General features: G+C 42.0%; 1 protein-coding gene across 5 annotated transcripts in view; it reads right to left on the bottom strand.

Moving 5' to 3' along the window:
* The window catches only part of LOC122554232 (very long chain fatty acid elongase 1-like), a 75,277-nt gene that overhangs the window by 22,593 nt on the left and 26,871 nt on the right, over positions 1-25,813 (bottom strand). For 2 of the 5 annotated variants that reach the window (XM_043698908.2, XM_087990506.1), the window contains exon 2: positions 14,183-14,237. The gene's annotated coding sequence lies outside the window, so the exon portion shown is untranslated. Of the gene's footprint in view, positions 1-12,655; positions 12,679-13,925; positions 14,056-14,182; positions 14,238-25,813 lie in introns of those variants that run through there. The other 3 variants (XM_043698913.2, XM_043698910.2, XM_087990507.1) reach the window with 3 other exon arrangements.

The raw sequence follows: 25,813 nt of genomic DNA, 5'->3' as shown, positions 1-25,813 counted from the left end.
CTAGCATTTATTGCTCATCTGAGCAAAGGATGGCAAATATACTTCCTGGAAGGACATTAGTGATGACCATGAAACCAGTGTCAATTATCAAAAAACCCATATGGTTCATTAAACTTAGTTCTATAGTTTAAGAAATGTAATCCAAATTTTCAGTTGCCATGACAGAATTCAAACCCAAGGTCCCCTGAACTAATAATCTAGTGATACCACTAGGCTATCATCTCAATTCATATTGTCAAAGGTCAGGGGTTTGATAAAGACATGGCTTTCTCAGCTCAAGGATTTAAGCTCATTCCATTTATTAAGTGGTATGTCAAAGAGTTCGCAGGGAATATTAAACATTGAAAGGAAGCAAATCATAGATTTAAACCAGGACAATTTTAACTTCAGGATTAGAATGTTGAACAATACAGTGCAGAACACACCCTTTGGGAAATTCTGCAGAGGTGGTAAAAACTCAAGATGAAAGCCTTTAAATACATTCAAGACACTAGTGCAGCAAGGAAAGGAAATAATTCATCCATTCAAAACTAGGACAGAGGTGGAATTATATCCAAATCTGTAACTACAGGCATTATTTACTAAACACTACTAGCCTACACAAGTCTACAGAATTCAACTAGTGAACCAAAGGCCTGAATTAGTGCTTAGTGGTCATTTTAACTCCACAGCACTATATTAATGTCTCTTAAAAAGAGACGATTAACAATTTCGAACTGGGGAGAAATATTTGGAAAATTGTACCATTCATTTCCAGAAACACCAATACAAATTTTGTATCAGAAGTGCAGTTGTAAATTAGTAACACAATGTTCAATGGAGAAGCAGCTCAGGTTCAGAGATCTCAATACTAAAATAGTGTAGTAGGACAGACAGGCTTCACAATGTTACCAAGTTAGTGAAAGGAGTTCTGAGGCACTCAACCTGAAGTGTTATTTCTCTCATTGGATGCTTCCAGACCTGTTGAACTTTTCCATCAATTTCTGTTTTTGTTGTTAAGTGTTAGTCCTGCCTGATATTTCCAACAAGTTGACAATTGAAATAAGCAAACTCCTGATGCCCTGGTCAAGAAATTCCTTTGATAAAACAGCCAAAAGGTCTCAAGTCCAAATTGTTGGTCCTAACTGAATCAGATCTCAGACCATCAAGTTGAGTAACACTAACATAGCTGCCAGACAATGGCATGATTTAACCTGTCCTTGGCTATCTAGCACCGGAACATCTACACTTGAAATTTGGAAAGCAGCTATCAAGAGTCTAAAAGCTGCAAGCCTATACACCTTCAGCATTCAGGGAGCTCACTGATTATCCTGGCAGTCCGACAGAGTTTACCAGGCTTAAACAAGAGTTGTCAATTGTTTAGGGCCACTGCCATTCATGGGAAATACCCCAAAAGTAAAATTGAAGATAAAGCAATTTTATACCCAGTTAGAACCTAGAGCTTCTTTCATTCTGCACCGTAACAGCCACAGAATAAGTGTACAGATTGCTGGAGTGTTGCAGCAATACTCTGGTCAGTGAGATTTAACTATTGCCATTAACTGACAGGGGAGAACAGGAAAGGCAATTCATTAAAGATAAACATTACAAGACCACTTTGCCATGAATATCCCCAAATGCAACAGAATGAGAGAAAGTAAAGCATCAAGATAAAAATAAATCACTTCAATTTTAGCTGGTAGTGTTTTTTTTTTAAAATGAGAGAGTCTCAGACAGTTTAAAGTTCAAACCAAGTCAGAGCTTTGCACAATTTCCATGCAAATGTGATCAAATCATGGGTGACTTCAATTTAAATCCAACTCAAAATCCATTGAACAGTAACGGTTTAACACATTCCAGCTCATTACTCAACCAAATTAAAACTGGAAAAAAGCAAATAGAGGACTCAACTCATTAAAATACTGCTTTGTCTGAGAATTAAGGCTAAATAGGGTTTACATTTCAGAAAGGAAGCAGTACAACACCATTACTGATAAACTATTGCTAGGATACGATCCTGAAACCCTAGTAACAAACTGATCACAAACAAAATTGCCAGAGTAATGTGTGTCCAACAAGTTCATTAATGTATTAATTGACAGAAACATCTGTTTTACGAGTCCATATACAAAGCTCTTGATCAGTTCATGTAACATTTTCTTTTCTCATCTTAGGAGATTATGCTCCATTTAACAAAGGGAATGTCTTCAAATTCTACCTGCTTTTGTTATTTGACCTTGAAGTCATTACAGCCCAGATTGTGCAGAATTCCACTTTGGGAATGACTGGCAGATCTTGACGCATTCCAACTGCAGGAAGCCAGTTGCATGGGTGGGTGAAAGTAGCTAATTTTTAACTTTACAACTCATTTGTGCCTTGTCTTTTCCCAGGTCAGATTCACCTCAAAAAAGATAACTGCAAACTGCCTTTGTACATTACAATTTGGAGTAGTGTGGGCCATTTAGCCTCCAAGCCTGATCAGCCAATAATTCTTCGTTTCAGGTCTTCCCCTCTAGATTGACTCATTGTTGATCAAAAATTTAACACTGCCTCAAATTGATTTCCCGGGGCTCGAGGCCTAAATCTAAAGTCTTTCAGACCCTCAACATGGTTGGCCCTCAATTACTCACCATTCGGTTCAAGGGCAATTATAATGAGTAATGTTTGCTTGGCCAACAATGTCCATATCCCACGAGCAAATGCTTCAATATCCAATGATCACTTTCTACTCTGGGTGTTCCAAGTAGCATGATACTTGCTGTATCTTATAATTTTGCTGTCTATGTTTAGAGATTGCTTCGCTACTCGACCTGAAGTGTATGTATTCATATTTTCTCATTACACATTGGCTAAAAATTGGCCTACTCAAACTATCACATCCTAGTCACAATTTAGGTTTTGGCCTACCTTGGGTGGCATCAGCAAAATTTAGCTACATAACATTTGGTCCCTTCATCCAAGCCACTGATAGATTATGATCTAAGTCCCCATTATGGATCTCCTGTGGCATTTTGTTAGTTGTAGCTCACCAACATGGGGGGAAAACAAAGACATTTATGCCTCTACTTCCAGACAGCTGACCGATGCTAGTACATTACTTCCTACACTGAGCTCACGTCATGAGGTAACCAATCTAGTACCATAAAAGTCCTTTTGAGAATTCAAGTACACCCACAATTCCAGGCTTCTCTGCATGCACCTTGCTAGTTACTTTCTGAAATGTTTAAAAAAGTTGCATTCTGCAAAACCATATTGATTTGGTCTGATTTTATTTTAAATGTTCAACATATAACCTCCTTAAAATAATGAATCAAGTTTTCAATGCCTGACATGCAACTTCCTGTCCGTCTTCCTCCCTTAAAGAAGGATTACATTTGCAACTTTGAATCTCTTCTGAAATCTTGGGACATTTGGGAATGTCACCACTAATGCATGTACAATCACCACAGTCATGCTGAGGCAGTACACAAGTCTGCACTAAGAGGTCACAGTATTTACAATTTTAAAAAAACAACAAAGATCACCTGCACAGGAACAAAAACAATGGGATAATAGAGCAGTTTTTTGAGAGGATTCAAAGGGTTTGCTCTCTGCATCAATTCTAGACAAAAACTGTACAGGCTTCCAACCTCATTAGCCTGCCTTCCTCACTAAACACCATTCGTGACAGACAGATTGTTCTACAAATAAAAGGGGAAAAGTCAGAAACATTCTAGTAAGAGAAATTTTCAATGACTTACCAGGGCTAAACAATGGGGCACAGGTCTCCGGTGCAGGGGAAGAGGAGCAGAGCTTAGTCACTGGGGACTCCATAGGGGGACAAACAGGTGATATTGTGGGTATGAGACGCACGATTGGTGTGTTGCCTACCAGTGTTCGTGATGTCCAATTGTGTTTCGGAATCCTTGGGGGGGGGGGGGGGGGGGGGGGGGGAGCAGCCCCAAAAAAGGTAGGAATCCAAGATCCAAGGCAGAAATTCAGGGAGTAGGGAGGAAGCTTAGAGCTAGAACAAACAAACAAAGTCGTTTTCTCTGGTTTGCCAGAGAAAATGCCAGGAGCATTTGAAATAAGGTGCGTGAACTTGCAGCATGGATTGGTACCTGGGATTTCAATGTTATGGCCATTTTGGAGACATGGCCAGAGGAGGGACAGGAATGACTGTTGCAGATTCCGAGATTTAGATGTTTCAGTAAGAACGAGAGGATGGTAAGGGGGTACAGGGGCCTGTGGCATTGTTAATAAAGGGTCACATTATAGCAGCTGAGATAAAGTTGGAGGATTCATCCTGAGGTAGCTTGACCCAAAGTTAACAGGAAAGGAGAGGTCATCCTGTTGGGAATTTTCTATAGTTCTGAATTGTTCCAGGAATGTAGAAAAGGATAGCAAAGATGATTCATGATAGGAATGAGTGTAACAGTAGTTATGGGGGACTTTAACATTCCCCAATATTGACGGATTAGTATATTCAAATAGTTTAGATGGGTCAGCTTTTCCAATATGAGCAGGACAGTTTTCTGACAGTATGTAGACAAGCCAACAAGGGGCAAGGCCACACTACATTTGGTAGTGGAGAAATAACCTAGCCGGGTGTTAGATTTGGAGGTAGGTGAGCACTTCGACGATAGTGATCATAATTCGGATATATGTTTACAACAGCAATGGACAGGGATAGGTATATACACCGCAGGGAAAGAGATAACTGGGGGAAAGGCAATGATGATGCAATTAGGCAAGATTTAGGATGCCTAGGATGAGGTAGGAAACTGCAGGGGATGGACACACTTGAAATGTAGAACTTATTCCAGGAACAGCTACTGCAGGTCCTTGATAAGTATCTACACCGATCAGGCAGGGAGGTAGTTGTCAAGAGAGGAAGCCATAGTTTACTAAAGAAGTTGAACCTCTTGTCAAGAGGAAGGAGGCTTATGAGAGGATGAGGCGTGAAGGTTCACTTAGGGGGCTTGAGTTATAAAGTTATCCCTCTCTTTAGATCTTTTCTGGCTAAGAGCCAAGGAGACATGAGAAGTTGTTGACAGATAGGATCAAGGAAAACCCTAAAGCAATCAATAGGTACATCAGGAATAAATGCATGACTAGCGCACGTTTAGAGCCAAAAATAGTAGTGGAAAGCTGTGTGGGACAGAGGACATAAGGGAAGTGCTTAATGAGTACTTTTCTCAGTCTTCACATTGGAAAAGGGCAATGTTAGTGAGAATATGACGATACAAGATTTGATGGAATTGCAGCTGAAAAAGGTTTTAGAAATCTAATCTGAAAATAGATAAGACCCCTGGGTTGGATGGGATTTATCCTCATTCTCTGGAAGCCAGGGAAGAGATTGATGACATTAAGATCGAAGCCAAAGTCTCTACATTGTAGACATTAGTGCCAGAAGACTGGAGGATAGCAAATGTTGTTCCCTTATTTAAAGGAGGGAGTTAGGACAATCCTGGTAATTATAGGCTAGTGAGCCTTCCTTCGGTTGTAGGCAAGGTGTTGGAAAAAGACTATAAGGGATAGGATTGATCATCTGGAAAGTAATAATTTGATTAGGAGTAGTCAATACAGTTGAAGGGTAGGTCATGACTCACTAACCTTAGAGGTCTTCAAGGTGGCAACAAAACAGTGGATAAGGTAAAGCAGTTGATATGGTGTATGTGGACTACAATAAGGCATTTGATAATTTTCACTCTACACTATTGCATAAAATAGATTTTCAGGATTGAAGGTGATTTAGTGGTTTGGAGATTAGAAATTGGCTAGCTGAAAGAGGATGGTGGTTGATGGGAAGTGTTCATCTGGAGCTCAGGTGTGCAACAAGGATCTGTTTTGTGGCCACTGCTGTGTCATTTTTAGAAGTGATCTGGAGGTTGGTGTAGAAGGATGGGTTAGTAAATTTGCAGATGACCAAGATAGGCAGAGTTGCGGGTACTTGTGGGTTACAGAGGGACATAGATGAGATGCAGAGCTGGGCTGAGATGTGGCAAAACGAGTTTAATGTAGAAAAGAGGGGTAGTTCACTTTGGAAATAACAGGAATGCAGCTTACTAGGCTAACTAAAATTCTTGGCAGTGTAGTGAAACAGATCTGTGTCCAGGTGCATAAATCCTAAAGTTGCCACCCAGGTTGATCGGGTTAAGGCAGCATATGGTGTGTTGACATTTATTGGTAGAGAGATCGAGTTCCAGAGCCACAAGGTCATGCTTCAGCTGTACAAGACACTTGTTAGGCCACACCTGGAGTATTGCATGCAGTTCTGGTCACCATATTATAAAGGAGGATATGGAAGCTTTGCAAAGGGTTCAGAGGAGATTTACTAGGATGCTGCCTGGTATGGAAGGAATGTTTTGAGGAAAGGCTGAGGGAACAGAGGCAGTTTTCATTGGAGGTGGAGAAGTGACTTAATTGAGACGTGTAAGATAATCAGGGTTAGACATGGACAGTGAAAGCCTTATTCCCCAGATAGTGAAGGCTAACATGAGACGACAGATTTAATTGGAGGGGCAACAGATATCAGGGTAGTTTCTTTACTAAAAGTAGAAGTGGCGTGGAACTACCTGCCTGCAACAGTAGTTGACTCGCTGATGTTAAAGGCATTTAAATGGGTATTGGACATACATATGGATAATAATGGAATGTTGTAGGTTAGATGGGTGGATTAATTTCACAGGTCAGTCCAACATGAGGGCCAAAGGGCCAGTACTGTTCTATCTTCCTTAGAAGATGACACTATTTATATCGCTTACAGTCAGAATTAAAATTAACCTGGGATGTTTGAGAAAAAGCTGTTTGGAGCGAGCGCACGATTCCTGACCCCATTGAACGTCAACGAGTGATACAAACTAATAGTTTGTTCCAAATGCTTCTCCTGGCCAACACTGCATGGTTTACAAATTGCTCAATTTGTAGGGATAAGTATCCAAAATGTTTTGTATACAAAAGCCTGGTATTTCCAGCACCACTTTGCCAAACCAGTTCAAAAAAAGTCAAAGGAATTCCAACGACAAAGTATCTGACTGTGCCAGTTTTTAAATAAAGTAATAAAATCATGGAGTGTTAAACACAATAAGCCTTCACAAGAAATTCTTGAACTTTGAGGCATGAACACCAAGACAACTTAAATAGTACAGTTTTTTAAATGACTAATGTTTGTAGCTTCAAGAAAAAAAGAACTGGTATCTAAGACCACTTTCACCAAGGTTCCCAACCAGCTGGTGGTTTAAGTGGCTGCCCTTTGGAATTGGGGAACAGGTATGCTAAACAAGTACAGCTGACAATGTGGAACAAGTGGCTCTGACACGGTTTACACACATACAGAATAGCAGCACGAGATTATACAATGTGTTTTGTTCTGGGAGTTAGAAAGCTCTGGGGCTTCTCTCAGAGGAGAAGCATCACTTCACTAAAGCTGAGCATTGTTACATGGGTGTGGAGGTTTGTAGACTGGATTAGGTGTCTTTTTTTTCTCATTATTAATATTCTTAGCAATGTTTTCCCACGTGATCAATTACCACATTAAAATCTCCAGGAATACCAAATCAATTTTTAAAAAGAGTGGCATCTAGCTTACTCCAGGTTCTCTGCTCCAATTAAAATGCTTAGTGGCAATGACTTATTTCAGCTATATTAAAAAACCACAACAGTCTACTGCCCAAGTACTACAACTTACATTTGATTCAAGATCAAATTTAGAAATAGACAACAATGTAAAGAAAATGCAATTAATCTGAGTGTGCAAATGCAATTTTCACTTGGATTACTGTCAGGTTAAAGTGGAAAAAGTCAAAATTAGACACATCAGGTTCATAGAACTAGCACCCATGTGCTAACTTTCATACACAAATACTCCTAAGTCTTTGGGTGGTTCCTCCATTTAAATACTATGGTTCGCCCTTCCAAAATGAACTTCACAATTTCCCACATTATACTCCATTTACCAACTTCTACCCTATTTAATCTCAGTCTAAGAATAAAAGGGTAAGCTATTCAGGACTGAAAAATTTCTTCACTCAGTTGTGAACTTGTGGAATTTTCTCCCACTGAAAGCTGTTGGGGGCCATTCATTAGATATATTCAAGAGGGAGCTGGACATGATCCCCTTTTGTTGCAAGGGCTAAGGAATATGGATAGAAAGAGAGATACTGAAATTGCATGATCAACCACCATCATATTGAATGGTGGTGCAGAGCCAAATTACCTACTTTTACAGCTATTTTCTATGTTTAACCTCGCAATCTCTTTAAAAGAAACTATCCCTCTTGCAACTTGCCCTTCACCTACTTTTGTCATCTGCAATTTGGGCTACAGTACATTTGCTTCCTTGCAAATCATTGCTAAAACCCTCATCTCCCTTGAATGGTGGAGCAGGCTCAACCACCTGAATGCTCTTATGTCTTAATAGATCTCCAATCTACAAGCATGATAGGAGTGCCTGGTCATTTGATATTTAATTCTCCAATCTCATTATCTGACTAGTACCTTGGCTTCTCTTAGGCACTTTATGGGGGTTCATCACTTTAAATCAACCTATTTCCCCTCATTTTGGCAGTGTGGAAATAAGTGTTCTTTTGTCCATCATCCCACACTATGTTCACACAGCATTCTTCCTTTGCTTTGAGTACTTGCATTAAAACTTTGCATTTTTGCATCTGCAATTTTTTCAAACTACTGAAGAGGTTTTTCTAGCAAACTGATACATTAGCTTCTTTCCAGATGGTTCCTGACCTGAATATGGTTATTCTGGTGGTGATCTTTGGCTATGTTTCCTTTTCCTCAAGCATTGCCATTCCTCAGTAAAATTTAATAAAGGACAACTCTGGCTGGAGGTAAATAGGCCTTTGTAAAGCAGAATACATGGCTGAGACTCCTTGGTAAGCCAGCAAAACCAAGTGCCACAAGCTCATCCATTCTCCAAGAAAAAAAATGGACTCTATACACACTACCTATACTTAATTATATTCCTTGGAATTCCTCAACTCCCAGGTTATATCACCACATTTTAAAAAGCATTCCACTCTGAAATAAAAATCCTAATGTAACAGCATAGTTATTCTCACTTGCCTTCAGTCAACTGTCTTTCCTTGCTGACTGAGGCTTTTTCAGGACTAGGGGTCATAATTTTATAGTTATGGAAGGTTTATTCTTTTCCATAACAGTTGAAGTTTTTAATTGGAGTAAAGCAAATTAATATGGAGACACGAACTTTCAAAAATTGATCGGAATAGACTGTTCACAGGTAAAGGGGTGACTGACAAGTGGAAAGTCTTCAAAGGTGTGATAACTAGAGCTTAGAGACATTATGTTCCTGTTAAGGTGAAAGGCAAGACTGGTAAGATTAGGGAATAGTGGATGAATAAGAGGTTATAGTCAAGAATAAGAACATTACATCTAGACAATTGGGAGAATGTAGGGGCATTCTACAAAGGAGGAAATCAGGAAGGCAAAAACAGGATGAGCTTTGGCAGGTAAAGTTGAAACTTTATTGCTGGAACAGCACAGCAGGTCAGGCAGCATCCAGGGAACAGGAGATTCGACGTTTCGGGCACAGGCCCTTCTTCATTCCTGAAGAAGGGCCTGTGCCCGAAACGTCGAATCTCCTGTTCCCTGGATGCTGCCTGACCTGCTGTGCTGTTCCAGCAATAAAGTTTCAACTTTGATCTCCAGCATCTGCAGACCTCACTTTCTCCTCTTTGGCAGGTAAAGTCAAGGAGAGATTCTACAAGTACATTAAGAGTAAAAGAATAAAAGCATAGACAGTGTAGGACCACTTAAAAAGTCAATGAAGTCATCAGTATTGAACTTTAGGATGTGGGAGAGATATTAATATTGCGCATCAGCTTCTCTGGCAAGAGAAATGGAGACTATAGAACTCCAGGAAATAAATGCTCATGTTTTGAAAACAGATCACATTACAGAAGGGATGATGCTGGAGGTCTTGAAACCAAAAAGATGGATAAGTGTCTAGAGTCTGATCCAAGTGTATCCCAAATATTATGGGAAGTTAGGTGGAAACCCTAGTAGAAATTTGTTTCACGTTAACCATGGGTGGAGGTGCTAGAAGACTGAAGGGTTGCTAATCTTGTGCCTTCATTCAAGAATGAGAAGGTTGGGAACTATCGACCTGAGAACTTGACATGAGTCGTGGGTAAGTTGTTAGAGGAGATTCGAAATATGGATTTACATGGAGAGGCAAGAAGTGATGGGGTCACCAGCATAGCTTAGTAAAAGGAAAAATCATGTCAAACTTGAGTTTTGTGAAAGTAACCAAAGGGATTGTGGGAGCAGAGTAGTAGATAGTTTCCTTGAACTTTAGAAAAGCTTTTAACAAGATTCTGATCAATGGATTAGTCAGTCAAGTTAGGGTGAGCTTGCCAGTTGAATACAAAATTGGCTTGATGTAGAAGACAGAGGCTGGTTCAGACTGGAGGCCCACGACCAGTGTATTCCAAAGAGATTGGTACTGCATCAACTTTGGTTTGTCTTTCATGTAAAAGACTTGCACGAGTATAGAAGGCATGGTTAGAAAGCCTGCAGATGACAAGATTGGTGGTATAGTCAACAGTGAAGGTTATTCAAGATTACAAAGGGTTCTTGATCAATTCAGTCAATGGGCTGAGTAGCAGAGCAAGTTTAATTTGGATAAATGTGAGGCTTTGCATTTTGGTAATGTAAACAAGGACAGGGCTATGATGAATGATAGGACCCTGAGCAGTGTTGGAGAAAGGGGAGGTCTGCAGGTGCTAGAGATCAGAGTAGAGCGTGTTGCTAGAAAAGCTCAGCAGGTCAGGCAGCATCAGCAGGAATATAGACTTTGGGTCAGAGCCTTCCATTCCTGAAGGGCTCCATCCAGAAATGCCGATACTCCTGCTCCTCGGATGCTGCCTGACGTGCTGTGCTTTTCCAGCAACACGACCCTGGGTAGGGGTGCCAGAGGTTGAGGGGTTAATTCTTGAAATTTGTCACAGGTAGACAGCGTGGACATTGACATCCCAACTCCATACTCATGGAGGGAGAATGTCCAGGACATTGAGACCTCTTCTGCAGCAATGTGAGCAGCTCTGATCACTTATGGGAAGATGGTAATTAAACTGGAGGAGGGTTCAAAAAATTTATGGAATGGTGCCAGGGATGGAGGGTTTGGAGATAAAACTAGGCAGAGAACTTTTATAGCTGAGCATAGGAGTTTGAGGGATGATCTTAGAGGTTAATGGGCTAATGGTAGGTGCCTTTTCCCTGGGATGGGGGATTTCAAGACTAGGGTGCACATTAAGTTAAAAATGTCAGCATTTTTTCCTCAAACTAGAGGGTGGTTCACATGTGGAAGTAACTTCCTGAGGAAGTGGATGTAGGTCCAATTACATTTAAAAGAGACATAAGAATATGAATAGGAAAAAGGTTGGGAGGAATACGGGCCAGGAACAGGCAGGCAGGACTAGTTAATTTCAGGATTGTGCTCAGTATGGATTGGTGGGACCAAAAAAGGGTCTATTTTCATGCTCTTAAAAATAAATTGCCTCATGTCATAAATGAGTGTGATTTGTGTACAAGTCAACTGCCGGAGAAAGTGGAGATGTGGATAGTTACAAAATTTAAAAAAAGTTATTGGATATGGGTCAAATGCAGGCATGTGGGACTAGTTTAGTTTGGGACAAAGCTTGGCATGGACTGTTTGGACCAAAATGGTCTATTTCCATGCTGCATAACTATGGTGCCAGTTGGAGGTCAGATCTATCCAAACAGAACTCCCTCCATTCCTGTTTAAATAAATCCAGCATTAGACTATACAAATCAATAGCACATATATTTAATGAAATTAATAGAACTGTAGCTGGAGAGAACTCAGAGCATGACTAGAGCACAAAGTTCAACAACTAGTATCAATCTTGAGTTACCTTTGAAATTACACTGGCAGTTGCTGCCAAAAATGTCACTAAGTATGAAATAGACTCAAAAAGCAAAAGTGACGTAAGCAAATTTACATATTTCACCACGGTGGAGGGGGGGTTCTAGGAGCGACAGCTTCAACATTGTAACCTTTAATGGAAATATATAGATAGCATGTTGTTACAAAAAAGAAGATTTCAGACATGCACAGCAATGAAAAGAAATTTTCAATTTACTTGGAAAAGCCAAATCGCTTCACATTTCCATCCCCATGTTCTCCCCCAATAGATTATGGGAGGAGTTTCCCCATGTGCCCTTCTGTAGTCACTGAGTGGGTATCTTACCCAGTGCCTAAAGGAGCAGGTTCATCACAGTCCAGCATTCACCAAGTCTACCTCGGAGTTTCAACAAAAAAAAAGGTTAAATAAACCTTCCCTGCAAATCCCGAGCTCACCAGTAAGAAGGCCTCGTACGAGCACTGAAAGAGCATTATTTCGAACACAAATCCATACCCCAGTTCAAGACAACCAAGATGAAATTGAAAACAGTTTTGAAGATCTATAAAGCTCTATTAAGTCAAGCGATTAGTCAAACAAATATTTTAGAGTGGATTGGGTGGATAGAATTACAAGCAGGCGGCACAACCTTCAAACCACCACATCCAGCAGGTGTGGAAAGAGATCTGCTTATTACTGAACAGTGCAAGACATGACAGGTAGGCACACTGAAAAACTATTTTTTGACCATGCTAGGCATATTATAGTAACAAAAATACAGATACAAATCGACAAACCTATCAAGCATCATCCAACAACTTGGGCCCAGGTGTAGACGACTGCCGATCTCTCAGTTTGTCACTAGGGGCCAGCCTCCCCCGCCTTCAAAAAAGGAGGAAGAGAGAGAGCGAGAGAGAGGGAAAGATTAAGGAATGTCCAAAATGTGGAAAAACAGGTTTGGGCTGCTCAATAAACACCTTCCACCTACGATAAATGCAACAGCTCAGTACAGGTGCATTACTCCACCTCTTTGTAACCTAACATAGTACAGTATTTAAAACCTCAGCAGTTAGTCTCTTTGCACAAGAGGACACATGCTTAACTAATCCTCCAGCAAGTCAATACAGGGGTACCTTTCAATAGAAAAAGGTAGCAGTGGGCAGCCCACAATATTCCAGTGTTACTCAAGACCCTGTTGCCAAGCCCAGCCAATACTCCACTTGAACCAAATCTTAAATCTGTGCACACAAATTAGGTAGCGCATCCTCAGACTCTGGAGAAACTCATTCTATAACTCAGTGATATGGGCCATTCCCTTATTTAATATAAAATTAAGGGTTTACTGTATCTGAAGCTCACAATGACAAAAAAGTCAACTTGATTGCAGCGACATTCAATCATGTTCACCTTGACAATAATCCAACACTGCTCCTAATCATAAAGGCAATTAACCCATAAAAAGTTAATGTGATGACGGGGGGGGGGGGGGGGGGGGGGAGAGAAGAGAGGGAGAAGGAGGAGAGACAGAAATACTAAGATTCAGAAGTGATTCTTTTTAAAAAAACAGGGTCATGGCTTCTTGCTTACAACTTTGTTGTGTGTACAATTTGTATAAAAGTTATCACTTAGATCAGGAATATTGTTGACTGAATTTACTACTTTAAATACCGACCCACATTTTCACTAGATTCAACACTAGAGGAACTGATCCACACTTGGAACACGCTTGAAACTAAAGATTCTGCCTGTCCTTTCTAGTAGGAATAAGAGGTCCAGTCAACATCAATTCTGGGCACCACAGTTCTCATAAAAACAGCAAAATATCGACATCTACATTACTAAAACAGCCGGAGATCATAACTGCAGTGACGAAGTAAAACGATTGCTTTCAGAATACCGATAGCTTTTTGAAAAATAAAAGTAGATACGTGCCCAGCAGGTGGATTAAAAAAAGTTTTCCATATTTTACAAAAGTAGTGAAATAAGCAACGCAAGGGCAGTCCCTGGATAAAAGTTCAAGCCTGAGCTCTCAAATCGAGAGAGATTTATCTTGACATGACAACGTACAATTGCTATAAAGATCAGCCGTGAAACTAAAAGCGGCCAGGCACCAAAAGCGGTCCGACTCTAGAGCACTTGTAATCACCCGAGTAGAGAAGCTTAAAACTGCTCCCTCCGCTGCGAGGCTGCTCCATTGCAATCAGTTCCTGTTTGTGAGCAGCGGACTTCCTTACACAGCAGCTCCCAGCGCACTGCCGCAGCGTTTGCCCCGACAGCTTCACAAACAATTAGTTCCTGAAAGTCAGAGGGAGGAGAGCTCTCACCTGGGTTCCAGAAATCCCCTGGTATACCTTCAAGTAACTGACCACCTGTCAGAGTCTGTAAGGGGGTGGGGGGGGGGGGAGGAAGGAGGGAGGGAGGGAGGGAGGGAGGAAGAGAGGTGGGGAGAAGGGGCGGGGGAATAAAAAAGAGAAAGATTAGAGAGCCTGGTACAACTCAGTGCCAAACGCCCCACCCCTGGATGAATCATCCATTCAAATGGCTACATTTTTTAAACAAATAGTCCCAATTCACAGAGTGTGGACCCCACCCCATTGCGGACCGCACAAAATCAACTTTCGCACAATTTACTACCTACCCCCTTCAAAAAAAAAAATTAAATATGCTGAGGTGTCAATGAGATTTTTAAAAAAAGTCAGTCGAGAGGCTTATTACAAAAACTCGCAATTCCCCTTTCACTCAGCTAGTAAGCACACACAGCAATCAGCCCCTTTCATATGACAACACCACTGCCTGGAGTAGCGGCACACTATAAATAGAGGATACTCATTACTGCCAGAGGTGCTCTGAACTACAGGCTGGTTTCCCCGAAAATTAACAATATCTCTGCTGCTCAAATCTGAAAAGTTGGCATCAGAAGCATGGTAAGTACTGCCAAAGTGTTGCCATCACTTCGAAGGAGAATCCTTGGTCTCCGTTACAAGCCAGCAATCAAGAGAAGCCACAAAAATCACTCAAACATTAGTATAGCAACACTACTGATCAGTGGAATCTACCCACAGTGGGTCCAGTTTCACAGCAGGCCGAAAGGGAGGACTGTACATGCTGGAGGGGAGTTGTGTGGGGGGTGTTGGGAAAAAGCACAGCAGGTCAAGCAGCATCCAAAGGAGGAGAATCGACATTTCACGCAAAAACATTTGTGATGAAGGGCTTATGCCCTAAATGTCGATTCTCCTGCTCCTCGGATGCTGCGCTTGTCCAGCACCACTCTTGACTGATCTCCAGCATCTGCAGTCCACACTTTCGCCCAGTTTCACACATTGCCAGTTCTGCTCATAGGATTAAAAAGCCCACTATTTCGGTTCCCCGTTCTCTTTACTGTTGCAATCTCGCCATCAGCACAGTTGAAAGAAAGGACAACAAAGAACTACAAACCTGCGTATACAGAAAACTGAAACACTGACCAAATACTTAACGACACCAGCAACCATCCAACACACAAAGCTGCATCAGAACACTATTCCAACGAGCCACCACACTGCAGCACAGATGAACTTCGGAAAACAGAGAACCACCTATACAACATATTCAAGAAGAACGGATACTCAAAATATAGTTCACAGATTCCTCAAGAACAAACCACAACAAGCAGACCAAACAGCCAGAAACCCTAAGCACCTTACCATACAAAAGTTTCAGAAATGACAGCCAGACTACCAAGACCCCTCAGAATCCTAGTAGCACACAAACCCAACACAAACAAAAACTAAAGCTTAAAAGACCCAGTACAACCCATGGACAAAACCAATGTCATCTACAAAATTCCATGCAAGGACTGCCACAAACACTACGTAGGACAAACAGGAAGTTAGCCACCAGGATACACAAACACCAGCTAGCCACAAAAAGACACGACCCTCTCTCCCTCGTAGCCCTACATAGATGAAAAAACATCTGACTAGGACAACACATCTATCCTGGGACAGGCTAAGTGAAGACATGCCAGAGAATTCCTAGAGGCCTGGCATTCCAACCACAACGCCATAAACAAAGATCTCGATACCATCAACCCCTCTGAAAACAAACAGGAAATGACATCACCACAAACCCCAGGAACCCCATCCAGGACAAACAAATATAAAGGAGACAACAGCTTCGCTTCACTGAGGTCGCCACTGATGTTACCTAACCAGATAATGAAACGTCTGGATATCAAAACTATGGCTCAGTGAGCAAACCTACACCTTAAACTACCCTCAAATATGCAGGCTACAACATTCCCTTTTCTGTAGGTGTCCTTCCCTCTGACAAGACCAGCTTTGAATCAACATTTCCTAGAGATATGAAGAGACCCTTTTTTTGGGCGCTGAGCACCACACACCCAGTAAGCTCACCATCAACCAATATTTTCACCCTTTCTCCAATCAATCCCTGATCCATTAGATCATGCCATCTGAAACCCACCTCAAAAAGGGCCCTTTCAAATCCTAAGTAATTGCTGGCATTATGGTGGGCTGGGGAGAAATCTACCTCAAAATGATAATATAATGCCCCTTTAGGATCCCATTGTCTAAACAAACAGTCACTGGTAATAAAAAAGTCAACAAGCCTCTATACCAGCTCAACCAGCCCTTATTCCACCCTCTTGACCACTTCTTGCAATTTGTCAGATCACTTACTCAAGGCTCATTTACATCAGTCCTTAAAACAAGATAAGTGTTTCACCTATTGTCAAATTAGACCCTAGTTGCTTCCCATTCGGCCTACTAACCCCCTTATTCCCATTTACTTGTAGCTTGAATAGCATTTCCTTTCCATACTCTTCACCCACATCACGATTAAGGAGCACATTTAATTACAAGTCCTACACAGCTAGATTTAATCATCTAACTAAAACTGCTTTTCCCCTGCCAGAAATCAGTATGTTGGTCCAGGAAAGCAAGTGTTGTTACCTCAGCTCAAATTCACAGGATTAGGGTGCTGCTGTCTTGGCCAACATTTATTGCCCATCTCAAAGTTTCCCAAGGGGCAGTTTGAGTGTCAACCACATTGCTGTGGGTGTGGACCCAAGCATATGCCAGACCAGGCAAGGATGACAGCTTCCTTCCATAAAACGGATATTAGTGAACCTGATGGGTTTTCCTGATAATCAGTGTAACAGATTCATAATTGTTGGACTCCATTCCAGTTTTTTTTTTAAATTGTAGAATTTGAATTCAGTCTGCCATGTGAGGATTCAAACCCAGGTCCCCAAGATTTTAGGTAAAAACAATGACTGCAGATGCTGGAAGCCAGATTCTAGATTAGAGTGGTGCTGGAAAAGCGCAGTTCAGCCAGCATCCGAAGAGCAGAAAAAAAAAAGACGTTTCGGGCAAAAGCCCTTCCATCAGGAATAGAGGCAGATAGGGCTTTTGCCTGAAACATCGATTTTCCTGCTCCCAAGATTATCTGGTTCCCTAGATTAACGTTCAGCAATACCACCACCAGGTGGTCACCTATTATTTCACTATATTTTCATTATCCATGAGAAATAGGGGTACAAACGTGTATGAGTGATCTGTGCTGTCTTAAGGACTGTGTGGTGTTGTACGGAGGCAGAATTGAGACGACAATGGGGAGAATGAAAAAGGGATTGGGGACTAACCTTAATTATGCAGATGCAAATCAGCTGAATGCCAAGTTATGCATGAAGTCTTCACTCGTTCTCTTGTTACAATCCCAAAAGGATGGAGATGGTCAAGATACTTAACACCATATCATCCTTTCTACACCAAGTCAAGCTTCAGTCCCTACCCTAGCTATAATTAGTTCAACAAACAATCCCTAGTGTGCTAGCAGGCCATTCAGCCCAAGTCCACACTGATCCTCCAAACAGCATTCCACCCAGACCCACCCCAACTAATCCACCTCGCCTGCACATCCCTGGATACTACACAACCATTTAGCACAGCCAATCCATGCAACTGGCATATATTAACTGTGGGGAGAAAACCAATGCAGAAATGGGGAATTACATCTGTGGAATTTGTACGGTTGCCCATGGCTGGAATAAAACCTGGGTTCCTGGTGCTGACTGAGCTACCTCCAAGTTTGCTTTAACCCAGTCTCTCACCAGAGAATCAACTGCAATTTTGTAATGAGCCACAGAGCCCCCTTCAAATGGTCATGCTTGTTACCATAACCCCTCCTCCCAAAAATAATTTCTATTGAACAGGACCAGAGAAGTCAGGCTCATCACCCATTTGCATCTTAGTCTAACAAGCCTGTTAAAAATCATACTTATTTACCAAGTGCTCACTGTGAAATAGGAGACAACTAAATCAGCAAGTGGTAATGTGGCTAATCAGGCCTCTGAAAGTCTAAGGAAATTATGTAGACATAACCAGTGAAGCACATCCAAGATACTGTTGTTATTTCCACAAAACATGGCGATCAAATCTAAATATTTTCCAGGGTAATGATACAGCCAAGAAATAAACAGCTAAGCAGTATTCACACAATGACAGTGTGTGTAAGAGGCAGGGTATAGTTCAGATGGTCCAGTATGTATGAGACATGCATTGTACACCCACAGCCACCTAGATATTTCAAAGTCTTGTACAAACTACAGTAGATACCTCAAAAGCCCCTCCAACCACCACCAGGACAGAACCCCACTGGTCCTCACCTACCACCCCACCAATCTCCATGCACAGCGCATCATCCGCCGTCATTTCCACCACCTCCAAACAGACCCCACCACCAAGGATATATTTCCCTCCCCTCCCCTATCAGCATTCCGTAAAGACCACTCCCTCTGTGACTCCCTCGTCAGATCCACACCCACCACCAACCCAACCTCCACTCCCGGCACCTTCCCCTGCAACCGCAGGAGGTGCAAGACTTGCGCCCACACCTCCCCCCAAGGCCCCAAAGGAAACTTCCATATCCGCCACAGATTCATCTGCACCTCCACACACCATCTATTGCATCCTCTGCACCCTCCTCTATATTGGGGAGACAGGCCGGCTACTTGCGGAGCATTTCAGAGAACACCTCTGGGATGCCTGGACCAACCAACCCAACCACCCTGTGGCTCAACACTTCAACTCCCCCTCCCACTCCACCAAGGATATGCAGGTCTTTGGACTCCATCGTCAGACCACAACAAAACGACGGTTGGAGGAAGAGCGCCTCATCTTCCACCTAGGAACCCTCCAACCACAAGGGATGAACTCGGATTTCACCAGTTTCCTCATTTCCCCTCCCCCCACCTTGTCAGTTCAATCCATCGAATTCAGCACCACCATCCTAACCTGCAATCTTCTTCCTGACCTCTCCGCCCCCACCCCAGTCTGACCTATCACCCTCACCTTGACCTCTTTCCACCTATCACATTTCTGACGCTCCTCCCCCAAGTCCCTCCTCCCTACCTTTTATCTTAGCCTGCTGGACAAACTTTCCTCATTCCTGAAGAAGGGCTTATGCCCGAAATGTCGATTCTCCTGTTCCCTGGTTGCTGCCTGACCTGCTGCGCTTTTCCAGCAACACATTTTCAGCTCTGATCTCCAGCATCTGCAGACCTCACTTTCACCTCAAAAGCACTGAAGTACTAATGGTAGTACCACAAAAACCTCCAAAATCTAGTTGCAATCCAAATCAACTTGTGCAGCTTCAATATGCAAAGTTACTTAAAACCAGTTTTTCCTTGAGCAGGACAGTCACTTGTTTGGAGAGCAGATTGGAACTGTCAGAACATTGCTTTAGGTGCATTAGTCAGGGATGAATGTGGGGGAATGGGTTTGGGTGGGTTGCTGTTCAGAGGGTTGGTGTGGACTCGTTAGGCTGAAGGGCCTGTTTCCACACTGTAGGTAATCTAATCTAATCTACCCAGAGATTGTGAAGAGACTAGGCATCCTAGTTTACTGATGAAAACCCTCAGACAAAGGAATATTTACAAATGCAAACAGGAAACATTTAATGTCAGTGTAGGAAAGAGCAAAAACCCTCAACCAACATCTACAAGCTCAGAGTCTGCAGATTATATGCACATGCGAGGGACAAGAGTATGGCCAGAGTGAGGGTAGTGCTGATCAGGGCTAGTGAAGGCAAGTTGCATCTGAAGTCAGGAGGTGGTAGGGGAGGTCCTTAATGGATACTTTGCTTCAGTATTCACTGCTGACAGACCTGGACATGCACGAGGACAGTTTGAAACAGATTAGATTCCCTACAGTGTGGAAACTGGCCCTTCAACCCAACCAGTCCACACTGACCCTCCGAAGAGTAACCCACCCAAGACGCATTTCCCTCCAATTAATGCACCCAACACTACGGACAATTTAGTATGGCCAATTCACCTGACCTGCACATATTCGGATTGCAGGAGGAAACTGAAGCAAACTCCACACAGTTGCCAGAGGCTGGAATTGAACCTGGGACCCTGTGAGGCAGCAGTGCCAACCACTGAGCCACTGATATGAAGGAGGATATGCTGAAAATTGAAATACACAAGGATAGACAAGTCCCCTGGGCCATACAGGATATACTTAAAGTTACTACAGTAAGTAAGGGAAAGATTGCTGCACCTTTGGCGATGACTTTATGTCCTCACTGTCCACTGGAGTAGTACCAGATGACCAGACGGTAGCAAGTGTTATTCCCTTGTTCAAGAAAGGGAATAGGGATAATCCTGGGAATGACAGAACAGTCATGTCCCTGTGGTGGGAAAAATATTGGAGGGTATTCTCAGAGACAGGATTGGTGATTACTTGGAAAAGCAGTTTTGTTAGAGATAGCCAGCATTGCTTTGAGGGACAGGTCGTGCCTCAAGCCTTATTGAATTCTTTGAGAATGTGACATTGATGGAAGAGCAGTAGCTGTGGTGTACATGGATTTTAGCAAGGTGTTTGATAAGGTTCCCCACAGTAGGCTCATTCACAAAGTAAAGAGGCAAAGGATACAGGGAAATCTGGTTGTCTGGCCCACATAAGACAGGGTGGTAGTAGTAGAGAGAAAGTATTCAGCCTGGAGCTTAGTGACCAGTGGTGTTCTGCAGGGATCTGTTCTGGGACCTCTGCTCTTTGATTTTTATAAGTGACTTGAAGGAAGTGAAAGGGTAGGTGAGCTTGCCGGTGACAAAGGTTGGTGGAGTCATGGATAGTGTGGTGAACTGTTGTAGGTCGCAATGGGACACAGTGCAGAGCTGGGATGAGAAGAAGTGGCAGATGGAGTTCAACCTGGAAAACTGAAGTGATTTGTTTTGGACAGTCAAATTTGAATACAGGTTTAAAGCAGGATTCTTGGCAGTGTGTAGGAATGGAGGGATCTAGGGGGTCTATGTCCATAGATCCCTCAAAGTTGCCCCCCAAGTTAATGGGGTTAAGGCAGCATATGGCAATGGCTTTCATTAGCAGGGAAATTGAGTTTAAGAGCCACGAGGTTATGTTGCAGGTCTACAGAATCCTGGGTAGACCACACTTGGAATATTGTATTCAGTTCTGGTCACCTCATAGGATGTGGAAGGTTTAGAGGGGGTGCAAAGGAGATTTACTAGGATGCTGTCTGAACTGGAGGGCATGTCTTAAGACAGCAAGTTGAGGGAGCTTGTGCTTTTCTCACGAGGGGCGACTTGGTAGAACTGTATAAAATGAGAACCTAGAGTGAACAGTCAGCCCTGGGGACAAAAGTCTAATCATAAGGCAACAATTTTAAAGGCGACTGGAAGAAGGTTTAGGGGAAATGTCAGAGGTTGGCTCTTGAGTGGTAGGTGTGTGGAATGCACTGCCAGCTGTGTAGTGCAGTCAGATACATTAGGGACATTTAAGTGACTCTTGGATAGGCACAAGGATGATGATAAAGTGAAAAAATGGTAGAGGTTAATTTGATCTTAGTAGGATTAAAAAAGCTGGCACTACATAGCGGGCTGAAGGGCCTGTAGACTGTTCCATGTTCTATGTATTGGACAGCCATCTCAGAACACACTGAACTGGAGTAGAAACAAGCTCAAAGGAGGGATTGCACAATATGGTCTCAAAAGATAAATGCTACTTCCTGTGATCAGCTCAGTGGTCAAATTGAGGTATAGTCTTAAATCACCAAAATGCTCTTCAATAGATACTTCATCCTAATCTCTCCATTAAAATTACAGTCTCTGTTCAAAAACTTAAGTTTTAGATTCATTCAAAAATGCAACTTCATCTAAATTTGGTGGGGTGGGACAGGGCAGGGAAGAAAAGGGAGCAAGTGTTAACAAATGTAAATGATTAGCTGTATACAACAATTTCTACACCCATACATGCCACAAGCTTAGGATAGTCACAAAATCCCAGTGCAAAAGTTGTAAACATTAAAATTCTGTCCCAAAACACATTCTTGCACTATATTTCCAGCATGAACACAGTCTGCTGGACTTTGAAACCAACTAATGCTTTAATTAAAATGACTTTTATAGTGTTAAGTGACTAATGGATAGAAACCCAAAGATGAGATTTTGAAAACAGTGCCGCACCTGTGGTAACTGGATCAGTCTTGTTTGTTCTTTTAAACCTTTAAACACTGCCCCAACCAGTTCAACGTGATCACTCTTTGAACTGTTTCTTTCAATGGAGAGAAAGATATTAGTCCTGTACCATTCAAAATTTGAATGTTTGGGAGTTCAGAGAATAAAAGGACAATTTTGAAATAGATACCAGAACACCAGGTAGGTAACAAGACATTTGGTTTGTAATGCAGTCATGCCACTAGAACTGGTTCAATTCCTGCACTGACTGAAGTTACAAAGGACTCTCCTTTTCAACCCTCCTTGCCAGGGGTGTGGTGACCCTCCAGGTTAAACCATCACACCAGCAACTTTATCTTTGACTATGGAGAAGCAGGATGATGATTGTTTGGAGCAAGTATCCAGGAAAGGAGGGCTGATTTCCCAGTGTTTTAGGTGGAGCTAAGTGAAGTTCTCATTCCTGATGCAAAACAAACACTGATATGCTTGCCTCATTTTTCATTCTAGCTCCACTCCCCCCTTTCAATCCAAGTGTGATTTAAGATTAGGGACAGAAGAACTGATTATAGGCTATCAAAATCTCAATTCTGATCACATACAAGGACAGAATAAGTCTACAGAGACAACATTCACCTTTAAAACTTCCCATAAACAAGCATTTGTTGAAGAATTAATATTTACCTGAAGTTGCAATCTCAAATCAGTGCTCTGCATAAATATGCAGCTGTAATTTACCCAAATTCACTTAAAACCATTGATTTAACACCAGCACTTTCAGCTTGTTAAACTGGTTTTTCCTTTTATACATTGTTCATTGCAATAGGAGTGGCCCATGTAACAGTATGACAATGGCTGAACTGTTTAAAATGACCTGATACTAAGATTTTAGAAGTCAGAATGTTATGTTCCACTCATGGTCAAGGAGGCCACAATGGGACTGTATTCCTGCTTTCAGGAGAGGAATTAATTGTGGTAGAAGAGCAATAGTTGCCAAAGATCACTTGTGGCACACTTATGGAACTTAAGATAGTTCTCATCAGATACTATCCCCAATCATTTGAAAAGACTTGTGAATCTAGACAGACTCCAGTGTGGAAATAGGTCATCCAGCCTATAAAATCTGCACTGACCCTCAAAAGCATCCAACCAGACACCAAACCCCATCCCCATACCCACAACTCCCATTTACCATGGCTAATCTACCTAGCCAGCACACTCCTAGAATGCAGCAGAAAACTAGGGCACCCAGACACAGGTGAAAGTACAAACTCCATGCAGTAAACCAAGGTTAGAGGAGAATCAAATCCTGGGTTCCTCAGCAATGCCCACTGAACCACATGCCACCCTACAGAATTTTCTCTTTCAATTCATTCAATAACAAACTTTGGCTTCAATTCAGGCAAAGTCTATAAACTGACTTGGCAGTTAAGAAAATCAAACATTTAACCCAAACTAAATAACAGTGCAGTTACCAGATAAGAAAATTTCAAATATCTGAAACCACAAGGAGCAGGGGTTACGAAGAAAGATGTCCGTTGACAAATTGTGGCCTTTGATGAGCTGGTTCAGTGCAGACTAGCACAATCTGTACATTAGAGACAGAATATTCCCACATCCAATTTCAGAATGTTGGCATCTGGCCCAAAGCAACGCAACTTTCCCACTGCTCAGTTTGTTTGCAAGGTAACCTGATTTATTCAAAACTGTGCTTCAGATTTCCTCAAATGCAAATTTAATAAGAACAAGTGGTCTTGATGCAAGTGTCATGTTTCTAGTGTGTACTAAAACAAGATTTCAAAAGAGACCATATATTTTCAAAGTTAACTAAAAGTCAACATATTACAGGTGTGAAACTCTGATCAGTGTTGAGCCACTAAATCACCAAGGGTATGATTTACAAATGAGATATTTAAAAGGTTGAGGAGAGAATAGCCATCAGAAATACTAATATTGGCTAGTGATTCCTGATAAAATATGCAGATACGAAAACAAGTTGCAAGGACAGTTTGAAACTAAGCCTGGGGACTGGAATGAGAAACAGCCTTGTTTTTTTTTTGAAATGAGAGGTGGTGCCTATACTTTGAAATCAAGTAACCAGATTACTCGTGAAGGCAACCACACGGACAACTGGTTGTGCAAGCAATTGAAGTTGAGCTGCAGACAACTTGGCACCAAAATAGATTGCACAGATGCAGGTTTTGCTGGCTAGAAGTTGAGGGCCTAAGAACCAGTGACCAGCTAATGATGACAGACCTTATGCCTGCCAAGTGGTGGTTGGCTCTTGGGTAACTGAACAGCTTGGAGCTGGTACCAAGTTAGAAAGGTGTTCAGTTCTTCCCAACCTTGGAGCAGCCTCGCTTCTCTGGAGAAAGCTAACTGACCCTGAAGAAAGCCAGTTTGTCCTGCATCAGCCAAACTGATGCTTTTAACTGAAATCAGATTGGAGTGAACTGGCCACCTTGCATCTTTATCTTCTGCTGGCCAGTACTTTGCTAGAACAGTCTTTCTCCAGATGCTTCCACTGGTTGGTGAGAAATGCAAGGCTGCCGGTTCACTAACTCCCAGTTAGAAGTAATGCGCAACTGTTGTGTGCTACCCCAGCATAAAGCACTGTCATGATGCTATCCATGTTTAAACAGTTGGACACTCACTGGCAACACCAGCACAGAACAAAAAAAGTGTTGCTTCAGTAAATTACTTACTAGCACCACATTCAATGTAATTTAATGTCTTCAAGACAGCAAAAAGCCATTTAGTCATCTTGAAAATCAGTATCCCAATTATGCATCATTGCAAAAAAGGTGGCCAATAAGTAACTATTTTTGCCAATAACAGCCTTTGACTCTATTTTCATCCTGTTTTCATGAATTAATAAAAGCTCATCTTTAAGCAGCATTTTCCTCAGACATCTGAAAAGCAAACCTGGATTCATAGGGGCAGAAGATATCTTGCATAATACAAGACTACCTTGAAAATCTCATGTCCTCTATTGAAAGTTTTCCACATCTCTGGTATTTGTTTTGTACTGAATGGATATAAATACAATACTGGGGCAAGTAGAAGCAGCATGCTACATGTCTTTTTCAGTTGTTGCAGGGGGACAGTATCCATGCCATTAGTACCATTAAGCATGACACTGCTCATCTGGCTGTTTTTTTAAAAAAAACCTAAAGGTTGGACAATTAACCACATTCACTTTGTGCACACTGGTCAAATGCAGAAGTCCTTCCTGAAGCCAGCACTGCAAGCTTTCAGGCAAAACACAAGACAAACCCAGCCATAGTTGAATGGACATTTAGTGACCAAAACTAGTCTCTTTGCCAGGTTAGGGATTTCTCTCACCTAATGCAGTGCTTCAGGAAAATCCAAACCAAAAACACCTCAGGAATGTGACCTCTTCCTGAAGAGGGACAGCATCAACATTAATGGCTGGAGGAACCTGCTGCCAATTATTCCAAATGGCAACTTGCCCATTAGC

The sequence above is a fragment of the Chiloscyllium plagiosum genome, unplaced genomic scaffold (assembly GCF_037043375.1).
Source record: "Chiloscyllium plagiosum isolate Xiang-an unplaced genomic scaffold, Cpla_swu_hap1 HiC_scaffold_9, whole genome shotgun sequence".
Taxonomy (NCBI): domain Eukaryota; kingdom Metazoa; phylum Chordata; class Chondrichthyes; order Orectolobiformes; family Hemiscylliidae; genus Chiloscyllium; species Chiloscyllium plagiosum.
The sequence above is the reverse complement of the archived record's forward strand: the minus strand, read 5'-3'. Positions and strand labels throughout refer to the sequence as shown.